This window comes from Stomoxys calcitrans, chromosome 3 (assembly GCF_963082655.1).
Source record: "Stomoxys calcitrans chromosome 3, idStoCalc2.1, whole genome shotgun sequence".
Lineage (NCBI taxonomy): Eukaryota > Metazoa > Arthropoda > Insecta > Diptera > Muscidae > Stomoxys > Stomoxys calcitrans.
In genome coordinates, this window is record NC_081554.1 from 60,013,248 (window position 1) to 60,031,438 (window position 18,191).

General features: G+C 31.8%; 1 protein-coding gene and 1 long non-coding RNA gene across 5 annotated transcripts in view; one reads left to right on the forward strand and one right to left on the reverse strand.

The window, feature by feature from the left end:
* Nucleotides 1-18,191, reverse strand: part of LOC106084761 (protein bunched, class 2/F/G isoform) — a 608,039-nt gene that overhangs the window by 16,651 nt on the left and 573,197 nt on the right. The window lies entirely within an intron of this gene.
* On the forward strand, nucleotides 12,891-13,785 carry LOC106090886 (uncharacterized). Its single transcript, XR_001221916.2, has 2 exons — nucleotides 12,891-13,312; nucleotides 13,376-13,785. It is a non-coding gene; the product is annotated as an uncharacterized LOC106090886 (long non-coding RNA).

An 18,191-nucleotide genomic window follows, 5' to 3' on the forward strand; every position in this document is an offset into this window, starting at 1 on the left:
ACTTTAATAAAGTATTATATATCATATAAAAGTATCGATATAGGCAATTGCAAATTTTGCCCATGAACATTCCACTAAGGAACCATATGTAATGACAAGATAGACACCGACCGAAAAATTGATACCAAGGGTATTGATGGTAAAGTAATACCAAAACAATGCCGTATGTTGCGGATTATTAAGCATTTATAAGTAACCATTTATAAGCATTATAAATACCATTTGGTATTGTTTTTGTATTAATTCGCTACCAATACCATTGATACCATACGGTATTAATTTTTCTTTCGGTATATCGCTATATATCGATGAATTATATGTTTGTTGTGTTTTATTTATATTATATAGTAGAGCTGGCAAACTATCGATAGTCGCAACATTCGATATTTTCGATAGTTTTAATAATTAATATCGAAAGTATCGATACAATTGTTAATTTCCCATTTTCTATATTTCAAATAAAACCAAGATTAATGAAATCAGTTGGAAGTCATAAGAGAAATCATCGTATAAAATGTTAACCTAACCGGAAGCAAATTTAGTGCCGAATCGCTTGTTTTTGAGAGAATGAGAGAAGTATCCCTTGTTCCTAATGTTTTTGGGAAATTAAAAAACAATAATTTATACTGTTAATATGTATACTAGAGCTAGCAAACAATCGATAATCACCTCCATTCCATAAGAAAATGAGATATACAAATCAAGAGATCGATTTATATAGAAGCAATATTAATGCACTGTGAGGACATCGAAGAAGAAGAGACTATAGAACACCTTCTGTGTCTGTGAGTCCCGCACTAGCAGTGAGAAGGAGTTCCACTTTAGGCTCCCATTTCTTTCAGAACCTGTCTGATTTAGCGGATGTGAACATTCACGAGTTATTGGGCTTTTTTAAAGCGATCTGGATGGTTCAACGTTAGGAACTAGAAGGCATCTTCCTTCTTCTATTCCTGTGATATCACAATGGACGAAAACGTCTAAGTGAGTCTCTGACGGCAGATTGTCACTTAAACCTAACCTAACCTAATATTAATGCACAGATTGAATATAAGCAAATTTAATAAAGTCACTTGGATGTCATGAGAGAAATCATTATGCAAAATTTTAGACTAATGGAATGAAAAAAGCGCTCTCTATAGATACATTGCCCATCTTTTAGGATACATTCAGTGTCGCATGGCTTATTTTTGATCAATTTTGCAAAAAATTTTACCTTTCTGATGGTATCGATAAGAGAAATATCAATCGATATTAAGACAATGAATAAAATATCAATAGTATTGATAGTGCCATCGATATTTTGCCAACTTTAATGTATACCCATTCAAATATTCAAGGAATATTTAATCATCTACCATAAATTATAATCGAAAATTTATAAACTAAGGACCATTTTTCCAAAAATTGTTTTGATAATTTTTTTAATTTCTATATTATATTGGAAATTTTACTATTCAGGTCATTTAGAATTTGTTTTTCTGTAATTTATCGATTATTTTCATATTATTTTTTTTTATTTTTTTATTTCTTTCAATCTATGGAAATACAATTCCCTGCAGACTACATAAACATAAGTTTTCTCCATAAATTATAAAACATATTTAGAGACTTGGGATTTTTATTAATATACAAAAAAAATTTGTACTCTGACTCACAACGTCAAAGATAAATTTTCAATAAAAAAAAAATTATCACAATTTTATTCTAAAGAAAAATGTGATATTTTTTACAACAAATAAATCCACCCGCCATATAACCACAGACTACTTTAAGGTTTATCATTTTTATGTTCATTGGAGGCATTTTTCTTTAAGAGATTTTTTTCTGTTTAAATCAAACGACTGTTGTGCGACGAACATTCGATTCGTATGATTCTGATATAGAGATTTTTTTATATACCATTTGCAAAACAAAATCATGAGGGTCATTTGCCTCGAAACAAAGAACTCCAATCATCAGGCAAAACAAACGATACCGGCCGCCTCTCACTTGTGAGCTTCAGAGAGGTTGATTAAGGGGGGGTGTAGTTGTGTATGCGTGCGTCGTGCAAGTGTTCTATAAAAAGATGCCACATGAAATGAGCAAAAGAAAATCAGGCCATCACTTTGTTTTTAATAGTATGAAAAAAAAAAAAAACATTTCATCCAGTGTAGGTCTAGAGAGAAAAATCTAAAAAATCATTTTCCAGCAAAAATATACTAATTTTGAATGGTGTCACTGCCTAGACAAAGATTTAGATTTAACCTATATATATTACATGCCCTTTTTTCAAGTATAACAATGCCTCACAACACTATGCCACTTGACAGCGACCACAGTTTGTTGGTTGCAGTCTCCATTAAGTGTCTCCGTTTACCTTTTATTTTGTCTTATGTTGAAAGGATGAGAGCATTGACGACAGACATGCATACAAGAAGGTTAGATTGTGCGTGCTGCATGCTAGTGTTGACCCCTAAATTGACCTCATGCTGAGGTTAAATACTTGGGCGTTTTCTTATCACCCCCTTACCATGTTGCATTTTATGGGTTTTATCTTCGTTTGTTTCTATTTTAATGCAAGCAGGGACAGTTTTTTTTTCTGGAGAAAAACCAAAAACAAAACTTTTCTCAGCACGTGATTCAGTTTGTTGATAAGAACCAATGAGTCACGACTATGTTACTATTATAGTTCATATGTTGAACAATAAATTGTATAAAATAAAAAGCGTATATATAGGAAGTCTCATATCAGATAACGCTCATGCTATAGCGAACAATGTTTGGTCATATGGTCTTAGAGACACTAATGGTACAGAACATGGAGGAGCTGTACATTAGACAGCAATAGCAAAAAAACTTAAAAAATCGGAACTATCACTAAAAATTTCTACAGGATGATGATACTAACTTAAAGCATGGTCGTGGAGACACTGATGATGCAAAATACAGTAAGAAGCCTAAAAGAGGCGGCAGCTGGATATTAGGCAGCAATAGCAAAAAAGATGAACAAATCTGAATTATCATTAGAAATTACTATAGGATGATAATACTAACTTAAAGCATGGTCGTGGAGACACTGATGATGCAAAATACAGTAAGAAGCCTAAAAGAGGCGGCAGTTGTATATAAGGCAGCAATGGCAACAAAAAAATCTGAGTTATCATTAAACATTACTATAGGATGATGATACTTAAAGCATGGTCGTGAAGACACTAATAATGCAAAATACAGTAAGAACCCTGAATGGGGCGGTTGTATGAGAAAGATACACAAAATTTTATTGAAAGCTAACAGACGATCAGTCACAGCAGTTAAAAACCATAATAAGTCAATGTTGTGCCGACTTCAAATTTGGTCTCAAAGACATTGATGGTGCAGGGAAACTAGAACACATAAAAAAATTCCGAACTATTGTTTTGAATAATTAAAAAGGACGTTTGCGGATATGGAACAACTAGAAAAAAAGGGATTCTTTGTAGAATAGTGTTTTTTTCCACTATTGCCTAATTGCTGCATTTAAAATAAAACTGTACTATAACGAGTGGATACCTAACATTGGATTAATGCCAGTCTTATAACAAGTTGAATATTTAGGGTAATAAGTATTGTAACTAACACAATATATTCTAAATAGGAAAGGCATTCAGAAAATGTTTGGCAAGGCACTTAAACGGCTCGGCAAGGTCAATGATTAATGCAACTATGTGCAGTGGATTAAAGTTCGTTGACCGGATAGAAATCGCCCAGTTGCTATGGGGAAACATTAAGGAAAAAATAGAAAACAAAACTCAAGTGTTTCTAAAAAAACATTTTTTTGGAAATTTCGGCAATTTTGGAAATTTTTTACATGTTAAAACTTGTCATTTCGCTTAATGGCATTTTATATATGAAAATATTTGTTCAACATTAATGTTTCGATATGATTAAGAAAAATTACGTCACTTGTCTTTCTGATATTTACAAAAAATTATAATATTGAGTATTTCTCATGCTCGGCCATTATTCATTCTGCCATTGTCTATTCGAACAGCAAACATATGACGCAAATATGCCACACCAAAATATATTTAGTGAATATTTTACTCAGACCCCTTAAAACCTCAAATGACAATAATTTCTTTCTAAACGGACAGCAGAGAACATAAGCGTTATTTGAAAAAATTCTTAAAAATTATTGGACAAATTCCAAAACCGAAAAAACCAAAAATCGACCACCAGCAACAGCAGACAGCACCAGGGATTATTCATAATAAAAATGATTAAATGCTGAAGGAAAAGCAAAAACAAGGATTGCCAAAAAATTGGCAATATTTATTAAGTATACAGAAGAAAAACCAAATGAATATGTTTCCAAGTCATAAAAATTGCCAATATTTATTAAGTATACAGAAAAAAATCATGTATAGGAAAATACAAAAAACTGCTTTCAAAAGTTTTGATAGTAACAAAACTCAAGGTTATACGCTTATAAGAAAAACTAAACTGTCTAAAGTTAAAAGTATGTAGCATTTGGCATTAATTGAACATTTTTCCAAGTGGATTGTAAATTGAAGCGAAAAACGTGACAAATGTATTTGAGGGACTTTGGCCACATAAGAGAGACTAACTGGCTGGCTCCATTGGCTAGGCGATTCGCTACCTCATATGCCCTACCAAAAAAACCCATTTGCAAACAACAAAGTTGTCTTACAAGCACCCAAAAACAACTTATATAAAACCAAATTTTATTATTTGCCCAAAAACAACATGAACGCAACCACACACCTTCTTTTAGTGGACAAAAAATGGATGAGGTAAAAAAAAATTTTGGTATTCGCAAAAAAGTGTAAACAAAAAATTATCACTGCGTAAGAAAGCAAAAAGCAAAAGGAAGACAACAAAAAAATAGAGGCTAAACAATAAAACAAACAACAAAAAACCAATAAAAACTGGCTAAAACTGGTATGACGCCAACAAACAGCAAAGCTGGCCAAAGTGAAAAAAACCGCCATACTACAATAGCCAAATCAAAAACAAAAACAAAATACATAAACACAAAATTATTTTTTTGGCTTAAACATTATACAAAAACAAAATAGAAAACACACGATATAGTAGACAAAAACATAATAATAATAATAATTTATTCACTAAAAATTGGACCTGATAAGCTACATACAATATAAACTAAAAATAACCATAATTAATTATAAGCACTCGAAATGGCAATGATGATGACGACGACGACTATGACAAAGTTGTAGAGGAAGAGAAACATGTCGAGTTGTTATTAAAACCATTTTGGGTCCAAAAGTTAACAACTGCGGCGGCAATGTGGGCATAATTTGTTGCCCAGTTTTGTTGTTTTTTGTCCAAGCTCTTTGATAAATGACGAAAAATATGCCAGACATCAAGAATTTTAAATTAGACCAAAACCTGAGGTTGTATTTTTTGGCATTAAATCAATTTTTGTCAGCAAGATTCAAAAAACAAGGATTGTTTTTGTTAAGTAAGGCCAATAACTTTTTATATAAAAATGTATTAAAAAATTAAAAATAAAAAAACCAATTTACAAATTAATTTGTTTTAAAAATTGAAAAAGCAATGATGAAATGATTAAAAAAACATAAAATAAATAAAATAAAAAAAATAAAAAGAAATTAAAAATAGTAATATAAAATAAAACAAACAAAAATTAAATAAAAACAAAATAAACTAAAAAAACAAATAAAAAAAAACAAATAAAATAAAAAAATAATTTAAAATAAAAATAGAAAAAATAAAATAATACAATTAATTGGGAAAATTTGGAATAAAAATAAATTAAATAATTTAAAAATAAGTTAATAAAATAAAATAAGACAAAATATAATAAAAAAACATAAAATAAAATAAAAAAACATAAAATAAAACAAGTAAAATAAAAACAAAATACAAAATATAACATAAAAAAATTAAAAATAGAAAAAAAATAAAATTAAAGTAAAACAAAATAATAAAATAAAAAATCAAATAAAGTAAAATTAAAATTAAAATTAAAATTATATAAAAAAACATTAATTTAATTATAAAAAAATCAATATTAAAAAAATTTAATTAATTATTTAAAAAAAATATAATTAAATATTAAAAAATAAATAAAATGAAAAGGTGATGAAGAAAAAAAGGAAAATAAACTAATAATTAAAAACTTTTAAAAAAATAATGAAATAAATTAAAATAAATGAAGTGAAAAAAAAATTAAGAAAACTTTATAAAAATAAATTATATATATATTTAATAAATGAATTGTATAAATCATTTCCCAGACATCTTAGAATCTCAAGAAGTCTTTGAGGACATGTTTTTTTGAGGACATGTTACTTTGAGGACATGTTACTTTGAAGACATGTTACTTTGAGGACATGTTACTTTGAGGACATTTTGACAAACTTACTTTGACGACAGTCTAACTAACATACTTTGAGGACATGTTTAGAGTTTAAATGAAAATTTTGATGATATTTCCATTAAACTACTTTGAGGTCTTTCTCTTACAAAGTTCATTCCTTTCGAAAAATGTCTATACATTTAATAAAAGAAATATTTGCAACAATAAAAATTCTATTATTTTTTTCTTGCATTAATTGGGACACAAATATATGCTGAAATTCCAGAAGATCTTTTTAGCGGCTATAATATTTATGTTTTTTTTAGCAAACATTTTTATATTATTTCTATAAAGCAGCGCCTTTAACGTAAATGTAGCTTACCTAGCCAGCCATTGAATTGCAAATTTTATGATTCATTATAATAGAAATTCGAAATTCTACAGATGCTAAATTTAAAAATTTATGATCAAAACAAATTTATTCTGAATGTGATTAGCATGAGAGAGAAAAAACGCAATATTTGTTTTGCCACCCAATCATCAGAGGCGTCCTCAATGTGCCAAGTTAGTAAACTCAGGGCGTGAGATTGGAATGAAACCTGTGGTGCCACAAATTAAAAAAATATATATATATATATTTATAAATATATTTCTTTCGATGAGACAACATACAGTCATTTGCTTAAGAGATGATAATCATCATACACGACGGCGTCAAAGAAGAAGTGAGGGAGCAAGCGAGCCTTCGTATTATAATATAGCATATAATATACATTTTTTTATCAATCTACAAAAAAACACAAACGTTATCACTTGGCTGTATACCACCACCGCTGAGTAAATAAATACAAATGCTTATTAAAGAAGAAAAAAGATCCTAAAACAATATAAGATGCCAACAAACAGCCAACTTATTTCAAAGTAGCAACCACCCTCCTAAACAAAATTTCATTTAGATGCTAGCCGGATATAGGAAGCAGCAGGTAGTCGACGAAAAAGTCTTACAACAAGGCAGAACAAAATATGAGAAAAAACTACAAGTGGCTTTCAATCTCAGCATGACATGACGCCAAAGGCAATTTTAAAAATTTTCTTCGTATTAGTCAAAATCAAGGCAAAGCAAGTGTTTTTCGATTGTAAGGCAATAGTAAAAAAAGCCATTTCAAGTACATTTTTATAAAAGCTTTAAATTAGTGCATTTAAACAAATTGTCACATTTGCTATAACATAGAACATGAATACTAATACAGCCAAAGAAAAATGTGAGATCATTTAGCAAAAATGACATATTCTGTCAAGTAAATGTCTACAAACATATGTTGTAGGCTTTCAGTTTCAAAAATTTTTGAGCACATTATGCTGTGTGGGAGTTTTGTTATTGAAAAGTGTTTTTTTGTATGATATATGAGTTATGTGGCAATAATTTTTTATGTTTGTTAACTTTGTTAAAAATTTAAAAATAAATATTGGTATGATTTTTCTCTATATAAAAGCTTTTGTTTTCACACCGGTGAATATGTGAGAAATATTTGTGTTTTGTAGTTTTCGTAATTTACCATTGAAATGATATACAACTTAAATCACATTTCATCGCACCATTAACTATAGCTACAATTTGTTGTTAATTAGTTGTGTTTCGCAATGAAATGTAAAAAAAGATTGCATTGATTTGAAGGTAAAATAAATGGTCGGCTTTGGTTAGGCTAAAAATTTGCCTAAAGCCTAATTGTTATAGAGAAATGACGGAAAGTATTAATGGTCCATTCACATGTACCTAACGTATAACAAAACCATTTGAAAACACTTGAACTCAAGGTTGAGTTTTGTTTTCAGTTAATTTTTGGTTGATTGAGGCATAGAAATATGCCATTGACATAATAAATACAATAAAAATAGCAAATAATTCAAAGTTATAAATATTTAAATTTGGTTGAATAAAACAAAAAATAGCAAATAAGTAGAGCGAAAAAAAAATTTTGTTAAAAATAAGCATGAATTATTAAAAAATAAAATTGAGTACATTAAAAGTAAAAAAAATCGGTTATATTTTGTAATTACGAATATTTCAGCGGTGGTTATCCACTTTCAAATGCTGCCAACACTTGTAAAGTATCCAGCCATGTTAAAACTTCTCTAACAAGTTATGTCGCTAAGCAGCACGCCGTAGAGACTCTGCATAAAAAAGAAGGCCTGGCTAAAACTTGAATAGGATATTAGAGAAGTATCCCCTATTCCTTAATGGAATGTTCATGAGGAGATATGTATGAGTATATTAATGAAAATAAGTCAAAATTTTAAAACAGCGGTCTTTTTCAGTATATTTGAATGTATATATAGTTTGGGCATTTAATAGGAAGTTCAATGAAGATCCATCTTGAATTTAAATTAAAATGCAACTCAATTATGAAATTCCACCCTGTTGCAAATTTTGGGGACATGCCATTTGCATACTTTGGGGACATTATATATGCATACTTTGGGGATATGCGATTATATAAATTTGAATATACTGTTGCAAAATTTGGGGACATGTCATTTGCATACTTTGGGGATATGTAATTATATTAATTTTGGGGATTTTCTGGGAAGCAAATAAGTAGAATAAACTAAAAATCAGTTGAAAAACAACCTAAACTTTATAATTGTAAACATTACCAATACATTTGAATACTTTAGGGACATAACATTATATATTGGGGACATGCCCTTATAGCTTGGATATGCCCAACAAAGCACTATACATAAGAAATTCAAGTTTCGACTTTAATTGAAATGAATCTATACATGAATTTTAAAATATTGAATTTTTTCGAGAATTGTGCCCATTTGGGGACATATTGTTATGTTTCGAGGACATGCAATATACGTCACAGGAAGTCATAAAAAATTAAAAGAGGGACAGGCAAAAGTTAAAAAATTATAAAAACCATAGCTGTAGCCAGCATTAGTTCTATATGTTTTTGATGTTTATGGCAGAATGCGAACATATAACATACCTATAAGTCAGAATGCGAACTTATAACATACCTATGCAATAAAAACAACTAGTTTAAGTACTTTTAGTAGAGGGAGAAAATTTTTGGACACAAATTTGAGGACATTCAAAAGGTCAATATATGGCTGAAATGCTTACAACTGTCAACAGCTGTAGTGAACAATATGTATTATGTTCTTAACATGAACGTTTACAGTAAAATCATTCATTTGAGGAAATTCAGTGATGTAAAAAATTTTGGGGATAAGTTTGAGGACATGTAAAAAGGCCATATTAGGCTGAAATGCTCACAATTGTCAGCAGCGTTAGTAAAAAAAAAATTGGTTATATGTTCTCAACACAAACGAATACAATAATAAAAGCCAACTTTGAGGACTTTTAAGCTATGTAAAAGATGTTGGGTACAAGTTTGAGGACGTGTAAAAAGGCCATATTTGGCTGAAATATTTCAAATTGTCAACTACATACATGAAAAATAAATGCTATTTTGAGGACATTTAGAGATGTTAATAAGTTTGAGGAAAAGTTAAGGGACATGCCAAAGCGTGACAAGCCTACAATAGGAAAAACTCTTATAGATGTTCCCTCGCCGATTGGAACCCTTGATATGTGACTATAAGGGTATGTCTGTTTTAAGATCGTTTTGAGATAGGTAAAACCAAGTCTAAAGTGTTTTGCATCCCTACTAGTCCTCAAAGTAGGGGATATATACATGAATATTTTTATGGATATATAAATTTTTAATATATACAAGAATATTTTTATGGATATAAACATTTTTAATTTCCTACAATTTTTAAATGTTTATTGTTACATTACCCATTTTTTTCAAAATTCGTAATTCATGCCTTGTATTTTTCTAGGCCAATGAAGTATAGTTTTGTATATTGCGTGTAATCTAAAATGGAAGTGTTTGGGGTCCCTGTTACAACCACATGCCTGAAAGTATGACTCATTTAGGTTATATAAGAGTAATAATAAGAGGATTATATAAGAATAATAAGAGGCTTGAAGAAAATATAAAAGAAATATTGAAAAATATAAAAATTCAAACAAATATAACTAAAAATAAGTAAAAATGCAAAAAAACATTCTTAAAAAATATATACAAATATTTTTCAAAAATATTAAATATACTAAAAAGTTATATAAAAATACAGAAAATGTATTAAAAGAAATATAAAAACTTTTTAGTATTTAGAGCGCACAACAAGCCGATGACTGGCTTAGGTGTATGTCCATAGTGGCATGGGACGGATTAATATCCGCATCCTCTTTTCAAACGAACCTAACCTTTAAATATACATGATTTTTTTTAGTATACAAAAATTTTTTTAAAAATTTTTACAAAAATTTAAAAAGGTTTTTATAAAAATACTACTAATGCGATAGTCGACCTTCATTATTCACTAGCAACTGAGATCTTCCCTATAGTGTTGTAAGGCTATTCGGTGATATTTAGAAGACTCATCACATTTACGTTTTGCTAACACAAAATTGTTTGCTTGCTCTTGTAATAGAGAAAATCAACTCTGATTTTAAACCGTGTTGCCAACTCACTTTCTGCTATTTTTAAGTGAAGCCAAGAGATTGGGGTTAACTTTGACTTTTAGATTTTAAAATTGTCAAGTGTTATGAAGTTTTTTTTTTATACAAAACGTTTTTTATGTTTAGCATCACTTTTCTTGATCATAAAATGTTGGCAACACTTTTAGCTAAAATCACAGATTTGCAACACTGTTTTACAGAAACTAAAATTGATTTATATAACCCTTATGTTATTGAGCTTTGCTAGCAATTTTTTTATTTAAAATCAATATATTTAGTTTTTTTAATACCTTTCTCATTTTGTTGGTTTCTTTTTCAAGTTAAATTATTTAAATTTTATTAAAGTTAACTTTTTGTTTAAAATTCTACAAAAATCCACAGTAGGCACACGTTTTTCACTTTTCCTAATTTTTTTTTTTATATTATTTTGCTAAAAATCAATAAAACGCTAGGGAAGACTATTATGGCCGCCACCAGTCAGTCAGCTTTGGCAAGTGTCTTCACGTATTGTTTGGCCGACAACAATGACTCGGCCAAAAAGCACACACAGAAGTAGAAAAAACCCTCAGAACAAGAACAAGCACCATATATAGGAGATACATTATTATAGGGTGTAGTACAAATGCTAGCATACATATAGATAGGGGTTCGTCATTGATATATTTTTCATATTATGAGTTTGGCAAATATATTATATACGTACTTTTGCATTGGGCACCATCACATAGCAGGGGCTGTCATAGCCCTTTTGCCAAACTTCGTAGAGCCAATTTTCGGGCTGACGCATAACTCTTGCACCCATCATTTTGAATTCGAGTTTGGTGAATATGAACTTTTTTAAATGAATTTTTAAAGAATTTTTTGAGGGGATTTAAATTCCCGTACTTGTGGCAAAAAATTTAAATAAATTAGGCGGAGTTTTAGGAAACGCGTTTAGACAGTCTTAAGGGTGTTGAGAGGAGATATTTTGTTGGTTGGTTAATTGTTTCTTTTTTATTAAAAAAATTAAGTTGCACTTTTTAAAAGTGATATGTCAAGAGAAAAGGGGAGAACAGTGTTTTTTTCTTGATTCTTCCTTTTGGGGTTAAAAAAACAGTTCACTTGAACCTTTTTGGGGGTTTTTAAGATACTGATTTAAAATTATGTAATTTTTCTAGAAGTTAGAAAAATTCCTTGCAGTTTTTCTTTTTTTTTTCAAAAATTCTTTTCTTTCTCTTTTGCGTTTTATTGTTTAAAATCACAGTTTTTTTTGCTTCTTGCTGTTCAACTTGTGGTTATTTTATGGTAGTTTAAGAGATTTTTTTTGGATTTCTCTTTTCAAAATATGCCTTTTTTCTTGATATTTGTGGCTGTTTTTCAATTTTTAATGTTATTTTTTTTTTTAATTTTGCCTTCTTTTTTCAGCTTTCTTTAAATTGGATGGCTTGGTATAAAAGAGCAAAGGCACCAATTTATATTGTGTTTGGTTACTTTTCTGCTTCACTAGAATATTTCATGTATTCTTCTTCTATTTCTGCTTTTGATTTCTATAATTTTTTCTTTTAAATTGCATTGAATTTCTTTGTTGTTGTGTTACTTTTTTTTATTCTTTGCTTAAAAATTTTTTTAAATAATTTTTGTTTTGTTTGTTTGTTTTTTTTATAGTGTGTTTGATACAAAAGTTTAGCAATAACTGATTTTCTGTATAGCAAAACCTCACAATATAGATGATTTTGAACAGAGAGAGTGGCAAATATAAATTGAGCACTTTTATTTCAAGAATACGAATTTAGAGAGCCGAGAGTATAAAGTTGAGCTCTTGAGTGTATTTATGTTAAGCTTTTTGAGTGTTTTCTCTTTAAATGTAAGAGAGTTTTTTTAAAGAAAATTTTTATTTTTTATAAGTAAAAAACTTTATATGCCATGCAATACAGTTGAAATATAATAAATTTTAAAACTTATTTTTCAAACTTTTATTTAATTTTTAAAACTGTTTAGTTTTGCTGCTATCATTAAAGCTTACAAAAAGGCGACTGAAAGTCTGCTCTATCGATGAGATACTTTTATACTTAACAAAGTGTGCTCAAAGTGTGTCTGCCATATTCTTTCATAAACACACACCCATACTTGTATATTTGTAATGAGCACATATTTGCACTCAGCTCTCATTATGTATGGAGAGACAGAAAAAGAGAGAGCGGCCAATTATTGAGTGGTTTCTGGCCCTGTGTCATTAGTGCCTTGGCATACGACAATCACATGTATCTGTGAGTTACTTTATATGGGCAAATTATCGGGCCTTAAAAACTGAAAATCCACATGCGCCATGAGGTCCAAAGAGCATTGTCTTGGCGGACAGACATAAAATACCACACCAAGAGTAGGCAAGCGAGAGCAAGCAATACAAAATATCTACCAGCTAACAAGAAAGAAAAGAAGAAAAAAACTACCTGCCAGTCAAAGTAAAAAACCCATATCTTGAGTGGTAGATATACTAAATTCTGTGGTCTCTTTTTTCTTTTCAGCAAATAGCGACATATGGTTTTAATGAGTATATGCTCACAAATGCCACTAGCAGAAGAAGAGAGCCAAAACTGGCATGCAATGTACAGGTAGATACCTGAAAAAGGGCTCTGGCTAAGCATAGCAGAGATTTGTGAAAGATGGAACAAACCAACAACAAAACATCACACTAGAAATGAGAACAATTTTCTAACAAAAAAACTCATAGCAAAATTTTGAATATTCAGATTTAAGTTAAGTCAACAAACAGATGAGGAGAAGGCAAACAATGGGAATTAGTCAGATTTAAATACAAATGTATTCACACATACAACACTACACAACGTCAGCACTCTCTATACATCTTCATAATTATTAGTCGTTTTCGTCGTCGTCGTCATCCGAACAAATAAACCTCGTCACATAAAACTAATCGATAACACCAGCTAGCTGCTCATATTTCTCAAGCAAGCAATGAAGGGGGATCTGGGGAGAGGTATGTGTCATTATTACCATCGCCTGAGCACATGGTAAAACAGCTACTCACGCAATACATGTTCTTGTATGTATGTAAAATTTTTGTTTTCCCCCTCGGAGAAACTTGTCCTATTTTTTTGTTGGTGTATGGCGTGACAGTATTTTACTTAATTTTTTGGACCATCATTTAAGTCAATTTTAAGGAAATTTGTGTAGTTTTTGTTATTCGTGCGTCAAAAGTGATATTTATCGAACATTTATTCTTTGCTCAATCTCTCTCATTAGGATGAGACGATAATTAAAGCCTTAAGCAAAACAAGTAAATGTTCATTTATTAATCATAAGGAAAATCCAATGAGTATCAATTACATTTAAACAAATAAATGAAGAAAAACATGAAAAAACGTGTTTAGTCAGGTGTGGTCGAATATTGGATACCAAACCCCCTGGGTTCAATTAAAGGTTTCACCAATTGTCTCAGTAAGAATAGTTATATCTCTTTAGGAGAAGTAATTTTGGGGGTTGGATTTATATGTTCTCCTTCAATTCACATCCTCAAAATGGGACACAGCATAAAGTTTTTAGAAGCCAAGTCAGATAAATGTGGCAACAATTTGTAGCCAAATGAGGCCATACATCTTTACCACAGTTGTTTACAATTCACTGCCGTACTATTTGGTGAATGAGGTCCTCCGAATGAGTAACTTGGTAAGTGAAACCAATCATTCATACATTTGTTAAGATTTCCTATCTACTTACTACATTCGGTTTAGTATAAAACCGGAAGTAGCTATCGCTTGGTAGAGACAATTCAGACCTTATCGTTGATAGCCTAAGTGAAAAAGCGACCCAGCCTAGCAACGTTAGCAGCTTCACTGGCGGACGTTTTTGAGAAGTATTAGGCCGATATTACCGCCTTATTATAGAAGCGTGCTAAGTTCGACCGGGTCGAATCCTATATACCCTACACCATGGATTCCGCTAAAAATGTACCCTTATTAACTGTATTTTGAGTTATTTTGGTCTCAAGAAGTCATATCGAGATATCGGTACTTATATCACCTATACCTATATCACCATATCGATCGATTCGAATAAAACTTGGCACTGATATTGTAAGACATAAGATAGGGTTTTGGGCCAAATTTCAGTCAAATCGAGGTTTCTAAAGGCTCAAGAAGTTAAATTCGGTAATCGGTTTATATGGGGTCTGTATCTGTTTATAGGCCGATTCGAATCATACTTGGCATGGATGCTGGAAATCATAACTCAGGTCTTTGTTCGGAATTTCAGCCAAATCGGATGAAAATTGCGACTTCTAAGGGCTCAAGAAGTCAAATCTGGAGATCGGTTTATATGGGGGCCTTATCTATTTATAGACCGATTCGGATCGTACTCGGCATGGATATCATTGTCAGTCATTGTTCCAAATTTCAGCCAAATCGAGTGTAAATCGAGGGATTGATTTATATACCTATTCGGATCGTACTTGGCATAGATGTTGGAAGCCATAACTCAAGATTTTGTTCCAAGTTTCAGCCAAATCGGGTGTACATTGAGGATTCTAAGGGCTCAAGAAGTCAAATCTGGGGATCGGTTGATATGGGGGAAGTATCTGATTATAGACCGATTCGAATCATGATTGGCATGTAAGTTGGAAGTCATAACTCAAGTCTTTGTTTCAAATTTCAGCCAAATCGAGTGTAAATTGAGGATTCTAAGAGCTCAAGAAATCAAAAAAAAGGTTTCTAAGGGCTCAAGAAGCCAAATCCGGTAAACGGTTTATATGGGGTCTATATCTGTTTATAGGCCGATTCGAATCATACTTGGCATTGATGCTGGAAATCATAACTCAGGTCTTTGTTCGGAATTTCAGCCAAATCGGATGAAAATTGTGACCTCTAAGGGCTCAAGAAGTCAAATCTGGAGATCGATTTATATGGGGGCCTTATCTATTTATAGACCGATTCGGATCGTACTCGGCATGGATATCATTGTCAGTCATTGTTCCAAATTTCAGCCAAATCGAGTGTAAATCGAGGGATTGATTTATATACCTATTCGGATCGTACTTGGCATAGATGTTGGAAGCCATAACTCAAGATTTTGTTCCAAGTTTCAGCCAAATCGGGTGTACATTGAGGATTCTAAGGGCTCAAGAAGTCAAATCTGGGGATCGGTTGATATGGGGGAAGTATCTGATTATAGACCGATTCGAATCATGATTGGCACGTAAGTTGGAAGTCATAACTCAAGTCTTTGTTTCAAATTTCAGCCAAATCGAGTGTAAATTGAGGATTCTAAGAGCTCAAGATATCAAATCAGGGGATCGTTTGATATGGGGAATATATCTGTTTATAGACCCATTCGGATCATACTCGTCATGGATGTTGAAGTCAGAACTCAATTTTTTTTTTTAATTTGAGCCAAATCGAGTGTAAATTGAGGATTCTAAGGGCTCAAGAAGTCAAATTCGGGGATCGTTTGATATGGGGGATATATCTGTTTATAGACCGATTCGAATCATGCTTGGCACGGATTTCGGAAGTCATAACTCAAGTCTTTGTTTAAAATTTCAGTCAAATCGAGTGTAAGATGAGGTTTCTAAGAAGTCAAATCCGGGGATAGTTTGATATGGGGAATATATCTGTTTATAGACCGATTCGGATCATACTCGGCATGGATGTTGAAGTCATAACTCAAGTTTTTGTTTCAAATTTGAGCCAAATCGAATGAAAATTGTGACTTCTAAGGGCTCAAGAAGTCAAATCTGAGGATCGGTTTATATGGGGGCTATATCTGATTATAGACCTATTCGGATAATACGTGACATGGATGTTGAAAGTCGTAACTCAAGTCTTTGTTTCAAATTTTAGCCACATCCGATGAAAATTAAGACATGTATTGGCTCAAAAAGTCAAATCGGGGGATCGGTTCTATGGGGGCTATATCCAAATCTGAACCGATATGGCCCATTTGCAATCCCCAACGGCCACCGCTATCGTGATTTCGACGGACGGACGGACAGACATGGCTTGATCGACTCAATATGTCGAGACGATCCAGAATATTATGGGGTCTTAGACGAATGTTTCGAGTTGTTACAAATGGAATGACTAGATTAGCATATCCCTATCCTAAGATGGACGGTATAACAAGTAAAGCGTGCTAAGTTCGGCCGGGCCGAATCTTATATACCCTCCACCATGGATCGAATGTGCCAATTTCTTTTTCCGCCATCTCTTTAGTGGCAAACAAAGGATAACGGATAAAATTTGTCATGCTAATAAAGCTAAATTAGGTTATGAACCGATTCAGGCCATACTTGGTTTTGATGTTGGAGACCATAGTGGAAATCATTGAGCAAAATTTTAGCCAAATCGGATAAGATCAGGAGATCGGTTTATGTGGGAGCTATATCAGGTTATAAACTAATTTGGACCATACATTTCATGCAAAATTTCGGATAATAATTGCGCACTCTATAGGCTCAAGAAGTCAAGATCCCAGATCGGCTTATATGGTAGCTTTATCAGGCTATGAACCGATTTATAGCATAGTTGTTGGAAGTCTTAACAGAACACCTCATACAAAATTTCAGCCATATCGGATTATAATTGCGCACTGTAAAGGCTCAAGAAGTCAAGACCCGAGATCGGTTTATATGGCAGCTATATCGGATTATGAACCGATTTGAACCCTAATTAGCACAGTTGTTGGAAGTCATAACAAAACACCTCGCACAATGACCAACGACCCTTACTCTAATTCTCAGAAAAGCCAGATCTCGGTGATGGGTGGTGCGATTTAAGCGAAATTTTGTGTGATCTCTTATAGTAACCACAAAATAAAAATTTGATATCCAAATTTCTAGGTACCTAGGTGGCCGCCCCACCCTAAAACCTACCCAATATATATATAGACCAATCACGACAATATGAGACTTAAATGAAAGGTATTTAAGAATAGAAAATGTATCTGATATCCAATTGTCGGATCATGTGTTTGGGGGACCACCCCAACCCCCAAAACACCCATAAATCGGACATATTTACCGACCATGGCAATATGGGACTCAAATGAAAGGTATATGCGAATAGAATACGAATCTGATATCCAAATGTGGAACCAAGTTTATGGGGGTCCGCCTCTTCACCAAAACACCCTCAAAAGGACTTATATACTAACCTTGGCAACATGGGGCTTCAATAAAAGGTATGTGAGTGTAGAATACGAATCTGATATCCAAATGTGGGACCAAGTGTTTGGGGGGCCGCCCCTCCCAAAAAAAAAAAAAAAAAAAAAAAACAACCCAAGAGGACAAATTTACGACCATAGCAATATAAAATGTCAAGTGAAATG